The following is a 6331-nucleotide window of genomic DNA, read 5'->3' as shown; positions in this document are numbered from 1 at the left end:
ATAACTAAGAAAATGACATGAAGGCTATGTTAACCAGTTTGATGAAAATATTTCAAATTGTATATGAAAACACCACACTGTACCCCAGAATTGCATTAATGTACATAGTTATCATTTAATAAAAAAAAAAAGAAAAAGAAATTTAGAATAGAAATTTCTTCAAAAAGACCCCAAAAGGAGGTGGCACCTATAGCTCAGTGGGTAGGGTGCCAGCCACATACATTGAGGCTGGTGGGTTCGAGCCCAGCCTGGGCCTGCTAAACAACAATGACAACTGCAACCAAAAAATAGCTGGGTATTGTGGTGGGCACCTGTAGTCCCAGCTACTGGGGAGGATGAGGCAAGAGAATTGCTTAAGCCCAATAGTTTGAGGCTGCTGTGAGCTGTGACGCCACAGCACTCTACTGAGGGCTACATAGTGAGACTGTCTCAAAAAAAAAAAAAAAAGTTGAGGAATCTGATTATGTTAAAATCAAATCAAGAATTCCTTAATGGAAAGCATGAATTTACAAATAATCCCACATGATAATGCTGAAGAAATGTTAGAATTATAATTATCCTACAACCGTAATGAAATTATTAATTCAAACAAAGATTATCAATGGTCTATTGTTGATAGGAAACTGCCATTCATACAGCATCCAAATAATACCATACAGATTACTTTATAGTTGGCAGCAAGGAAATGTAACTGCAATAGAGGGATCAAACCACCTGTGAATCCAGGAGTCAATTCTAAGCATCATTCATGATAGGTCACATTAGCAGTATTAGGAATATCTCATGTAATACAACATCAAATATACAACATTACCTAAAATGTATACTAACAAAAATGTTCATTATCAAGTCTTTAGAGCAAAAGTCTAGTTTACAGGAAATTTAGGGTAGGGTAGGTTAACAAACCAAATGATACCATGAGTAAATTACAGACAAATTCAGAAAGCAGGTTTGTTGTACAGGACAACTGGCAGTCTGGAGTTTCTTGAACAAGTCAGTATCATAAATTCCAGAGATCAGCCTGAGCAGAAGCAAGACCCTATTTCTACAAAAAGGAGAAAAATTACCTAGGTGTGATGGCCTAAACCTGTAGTCCCAGCTAATGGGGAGGCTGAGATGGAGGATTACTTTAGCCCAGGAGTTTGAGAAAAAAGAAGAAAAAAAACCAAGGCACAGAAACAATTTCAAAAGTGTATCACCTAGGGAAGCTCATACTCTGTTTTGAAGAAATAGAAAGGCAAAGGAGAGAAGAGGAAAAAATGAAAGCAGAGGAAGAAGCCAGAAGGAGAAGAGGAAGAAAAGAAAGCATTTGCTGAAGCAAGGAGAAGTATGGAAAACCGGAAATTAATTTTGAAGAATTCTTAAAACAAAAAATGGAAGCGGAAAAATGACAAACAGAAGAGGAATGGAAGCATAAGCTAGAAATGGAGAAACAGGAGTTTGAACAACTGAGACAAGAAATGGGAGAAGAGGAGGAAGAAAGTGAAACCTTTGGATTGAGCAGAGACTATGAAGAGTTAATCCAATTAAAAAGGAGCGACCCTATTCATGCTAAAATTCTGAAAAGCAAATTTGAAAAAACTGGATAGTTGTCTGAAAAAAATACAGAAAAAGACAGAAGAACAAGCAAGGAAGAGAGCAATTGATCTTGAAATTTAAAGAGAGACAAGCAGAAAACTTTCATGAGGAAGCTGATGTTGCTATCAAGCCTGCCAAAAAAAGTGAGGCCCCATTTACTCATAAAGTGAATATGAAAGCTAGATTTGAGCAAATGGCTGAGGCAAGAGAAGAAGAAGAAAAGAGAAGAATTGAAGAACAGAAGTTACTGCACATGTCATTTGAACAATGGGAAATTGATGCGGCACTGCAAAAGAAAAGAGAAGAGGAGAAGGAAGAAGAGGGTAGTGTTGTGAATGGCTCCACCCTGGAAGACGAAGAGCAAACCATATTAGGAGCATATTAGGTTCAAGAAACCGCTTAAAAACACATCAATGGTAGACAGTGAGCCAGTTAGATTCACTGTTAAAGTAACAGGAGAACCCGAACCAGAAGTGACATGGTGGTTTGAAGGCAGTAGGTTTCTCCCCTTTCAATGTACTGGTAGTCTTCTGCCAATTATCCTACAACTGCCTTTACTTACCAGAAACTTTCACAGAAGATGGAGGAGACTATATGTGTAAAGCAGTCAACAATAAAGGTTCTGCAGCTAGTACCTGTATTCTTACGATCAAAAGTAAGAACTAATCACCTTTTAACTTTCATACTATTAAAAACTTTTTTCCTTAAAAACAAACAATAAAAATCACCTTTCTTCTTCTCTTTTCTTGCTGATGACTACTAGTTGTCTTCTTCTCCCCCTGGAACTTTCTCTTTTTCTCCAACTTCCTTACTATATCCTATAACTTTTCTGTGGTAGGGCCACAAAAGGAAACCAGAAGTGCTGCTAGTTGACTTCTTATTCCTTTTCCTAAATCTTCCGAACACAAGCTCATCTAAAGAATACCTTCTTTCTCAAATAAGCACCAGATTTATCATCACGTTATGTAACAACAATAAAAAAAAAGTCAAGGGCGGCACCTGTGGCCCAGTGAGTAGGGCGCCAGCCCCATATACCAAAGGTGGCAGGTCCAAACCCGGCCCCCGCCAAACTGCAACAAAAAAATAGCTGGGCATTGTGGCAGGTGCTTGTAGTCCCAGCTACTCAGGAGGCTGAGGCAAGAGAATTGCCTAAGCCCTAAAGCTGGAGGTTGCTGTGAGCACTCTACCTAGGGCAACAAAGTGAGACTATTGCTAAAAAAAAAAAAAAGGCAGCACCTGTGGCTCTAAGAGTAGGGCGCCAGCTCCGTATACCAGAGGTGGTAGGTTCAAACGCAGCACCAGCCAAAAACTGCAAAAAAATTAAAAAAATTAAAAATAAAAGAAATGCATTTAACAAGGGAGAGGGCAGTGGGAAATTCACCCTACTATTCTATCAGAACCTGTTATAAGTGCCATGTACGTCTCATAAGAATTTAGAGCAACTATGTTTTTAAAAACCCAATATATTATTTTGCATAAAAGAATGCCACTTATGAGCTTTTACACCTATACTTAGTCCGAAACAGCTGAGATGATGAATTAGAATCTATCAATGAGTGGGCTTTTCCTTAGTAATATATCATTTTGGCTGCTGTAGTTTCAGAGTGTTTCTGAAGCAAGTATCTTTTGGGGGTTTGGGTGTAGGATGTCATGGAGAAAAACAAAGGTTAAAAAAGGACTTTTAGGGCAGCACCTGTGGCTCAGAGGAGTAGGGCACTGGCTCCACATGCCAGAGGTGGTGGGTTCAAACCCAGCCCCCGCCAAAAACTGCAAAAAAAAAAGACTTTTAATAATTGCCAGAGAAAATTTGATAGAAACCACTGCCTATACAGTGTTCTGAGTGCTGAGAATATTAAACATGTATTTTTCTCAAATGTTTATAATATTTAATCAAATTTATAAAGCAAATTTATGTTGTGATCTTGCCTGAACAAATTACACTTTATTTTATTTTTTTTTTTTGAGACAGAGCCTCAAGCTGCCCCCCTGGGTAGAATGCTGTGACATTACAGCTCACAGCAACCTCCAACTCCTGGGCTCAAGCAAGTCTCCTGCCTCCGCCTCCCAAGTAGCTGGGACCACAGGTGCACGCCACAACACCCAGCTATTTTTTGGTTGCAGCCATCATTGTTGCTTGGCGGGCCCGGGCTGGATTCAAATCCGCCAGCTCAGGTGTATATGGCTGGTGCCTTAGCCGCTTGAGCCACAGGCGCCAAGCCACAAACTATACTTTAACAAGAAAACTTGTATTAATAGTTCATGCAGGCTCGGCGCCTATAGCTCAACCGGCTAAGGCGCCAGCCACGTACACCTAAGGTGGCCGGTTCGAATCCCCAGCCCGGACCCGCCAAAACAACAATGGCAGCTGCAACCAAAAAAAAAATAGCCGGGCGTTGTGGCGGGCGCCTGTGGTCCCAGCTACTTGGGAGGCGGAGGCAGGAGACTCGCTTGAGCCCAGGAGTTGGAGGTTGCTGTGAGCTGTAATGCCACGGCACTCTGCCCAGGGGGACAGCTTGAGGCTCTGTCTCAAAAAAAAAAAAAAAATAGTTCATGCAGGAGATATTAGACTTAGGAAAATAATGGGACAACCTTCAATAATGGGATCTCTTACGTATTGCTGATTTAATGTCTAGTCTTTAAATCAGTTTGTAAATAATTAGCTACCATATTCCCTTACCGAGTTGTTTTATGTTTTAATTTTCTGGAAGACAATTTTATTTTGCAATATAAACCCATAGTAAAGTAATTCCATATTTAAAAAAAAAAGTCAGTATCACAAGCAAAAAAGGGACCATTTTGGATTGAAAGAGACTTACAGAACATAGCAACCAGATGGAATACAAGGATCTAGACTGGATCCTGGTCTAGATGAACCAGCTATAAAAGACATTTCTGGAACAACTGGAGAAACTGGTGTATGCCCTGGACATTAAATAAAATTTTATTGATATAGAAAAATGGCAATTATTAACAACAACAATAAAAGATTACAAAACAGTTCCTACATGATTGGATTTTGGCAAACATACATACACATCACACACAGGCAAAGACTTGAAGGATATTTGGTGTTTTATTTTTTTGGTCATCAATGCTTCCTGAATGTCTACAGTTCATACTATCATTAATATTGCTTTAAAAATAAGTGGTTATTTATAAATTTAAAAAGTCAAAGATTTCTGTTTAATACCAGATGCCACAGATAGGTGACATTCCAAGAGAAAATACCGGCAACATTTAGTCCAGAAATTCTTATCTAGGAGAGACTTTCTTAACTGGGGTTCCTCATCTGAATCTCAAAACCAACAAATAATTTGAGTATTTTTTGAACTCTCCCAAGTATGGTAGGTAAAAAGTACCATTCCAGATGCTTAGGGCAAAAGTTAATTTATTATGTTTATCACCTTAGACTAACCATATATAACATATGCCCTAATGCAATAGTGCTTAATTCTCCCTAGAAACTAAATGAAAATATGCAAGGTTCTCCTGCAAAGCAACAACAAAAAGAAAGGAAATAGTAACAAATTTGGTAAAGAATATGAATAAGCAATTCATATAAGGGGAAACCAAAAAAGCTAGTGAATATGTGAAAAGAAGCTTAACCTCATTAGTTATCAGAGACATGCATCATCTCTCAAATGAGATGATTCTATACTCATCAGATTGGCAAAATAAAAAAGTTAGATGACGCTATGTGTTGTTGACCACATGCAGAAATGGAATCTCTTATGCATTGTTGAACATGAGTATAAAGTACTATAACCATTCAGGAGAGCAAAGTGAAAATATTTACTAAAGTTCAATATGTATGTGTCCTGTGATCTAACATTTCTACTCCCAGCTATAATCACATGGAACTCTGGCATAGAACCAAAGAGAACATGTGCAAGTATGCTCATGGTGGCATTTTGTGGGGCCAGAAGAAGGTGGCAATCTAGGTCTTCAACCTCAGGAGAATGTATAAATAAAATATGGTAAATGAATACCATGCCATGCAGCTGTTAGAAGCAAAGAATTAGATGTACATGCAAAAGCATGAATAGATCTTGAAAAAGTGGTGAAGAAAATGATCCATAGCTCCATGCCATTTGTGGAAATTTAAATGCATAATATATGAATAATGATTTAGCTTTTCAAGGGTACAAACATACTCCAAGGATACGTATCAAAACATCAGAATTGGATGGGATCCCCTGGGGAAAAGAAGAGAGTAGAGCATTGGGAATGAAGGGGTAAAAAAATTAAAGGAAAAAATTTGCATAGACCAATGATGATTAAATGTCGAACATTGAGGAGCGTGCGGGGTGGGGATGGAATGAATGATCTCAGGTGAATCTGGAAAGGAAAGAGCAGGAACACAGAAAAGTTCTGCACTGGGGAGTGAGATAACCTGGGATTAAATCTGAGCTCTGCTGCTTACTGGTTCTCTGACCTTGGATGTATCATTTAAGCTCCCTTGTGTTTCTTTTTACGTCAAACAAAGGTGCAAGATACAGACACTAGCAGAGACCAGAATCACTGCTGACACACAGATGGTGTGTGATAACATTAGCTAATTTAAAATTATAGAGCAGGAATGCACTTCCAAGATCTAGTTCAATAAAGGTTTTCCAAAGTGCAAGCAGTAACCCACTAATGGGTTACAAAGTAAGTTTAATGAGTGCCAAACAACAATAAACAGGAAAAAACCCAGAACATATCAGAGTACATTTCACTAAAAGTATCATTTTATGAAACTTTTTTTTTTTTT

At 38.5% G+C, this 6331-nt stretch overlaps 1 protein-coding gene and 1 pseudogene across 1 annotated transcript in view; one reads left to right on the top strand and one right to left on the bottom strand.

Annotated features, from left to right (window-relative positions):
- Positions 1-2444, top strand: part of LOC111727155 — a 6179-nt pseudogene extending 3735 nt beyond the window's left edge.
- Positions 1-6331, bottom strand: part of KCTD13 (potassium channel tetramerization domain containing 13) — a 20409-nt gene that overhangs the window by 9340 nt on the left and 4738 nt on the right. The window lies entirely within an intron of this gene.

This window comes from Otolemur garnettii, unplaced genomic scaffold (genome assembly GCF_000181295.1).
Source record: "Otolemur garnettii isolate 467f Iridium unplaced genomic scaffold, OtoGar3 scaffold00096, whole genome shotgun sequence".
Lineage (NCBI taxonomy): Eukaryota > Metazoa > Chordata > Mammalia > Primates > Galagidae > Otolemur > Otolemur garnettii.
This window is presented reverse-complemented; position numbering and strand designations above follow the sequence as displayed.